The 689-nt window shown below is 38.2% G+C and overlaps 1 non-coding gene across 1 annotated transcript; it reads right to left on the bottom strand.

The window, feature by feature from the left end:
- Nucleotides 1-309: 309 nt before the first annotated feature.
- Nucleotides 310-416, bottom strand: LOC128292420 (small nucleolar RNA R71). Its single transcript, XR_008282405.1, has one exon. It is a non-coding gene; the product is annotated as a small nucleolar RNA R71 (small nucleolar RNA).
- Nucleotides 417-689: the final 273 nt, after the last annotated feature.

The raw sequence follows: 689 nt of genomic DNA on the forward strand, positions 1-689 counted from the left end.
AGACCTGTTATTGCTGTGAATAATTTCAAACTAAAACCTAATACAATTCAGATGATACAGCAGTTTGTTCAGTTTGATGGTTTGCAGGATAAAGATCCCAACACGCACTTGGCAAATTTTCTTGAATTTTACGATACATTCAAAACCAATGGCGTTTCTGATGATGTCATTCGTCTTCGGTTATTTCCCTTTTCACTGAGAAACAAAGCTAAACAGTGCTTGAACTCATTACCACAAGGGTCTGTCACTACTTGCGAACAAATGACCGAAAAATTTTTACTAAAATATTTTTCGCCGGCTAAAATGGCTAAATTGCGTAATGATATCTCTTCTTTCATGCAGATGGATTTAAAAACACTTTACGATGCATGGGAGAGATACAAGGACTTACTGAGAAGGTGCCCTCACCATGGGTTACCACTTTGGCTGCAAGTTCAAACATTCTACAATAGTGTGAATCACTTGACAAGACAAATGATTGACGCAGCTACTGATGGAACCATCAACAATAAAACACCGGATGATGCCTATGAATTCATAGAGGAGATGTCACTGAAAAACTATCAGTGGCAAGTTATGAGGACAAAGCCAACGACAACAGCCGGCGTCTATAACATCGATTCAATCACCATGCTCTCTAATCAGGTAGAACTTCTAAATAAAAAGATTAACGGTTTACTTGGTTCTAC

This window comes from Gossypium arboreum, chromosome 4 (genome assembly GCF_025698485.1).
Source record: "Gossypium arboreum isolate Shixiya-1 chromosome 4, ASM2569848v2, whole genome shotgun sequence".
NCBI lineage: Eukaryota > Viridiplantae > Streptophyta > Magnoliopsida > Malvales > Malvaceae > Gossypium > Gossypium arboreum.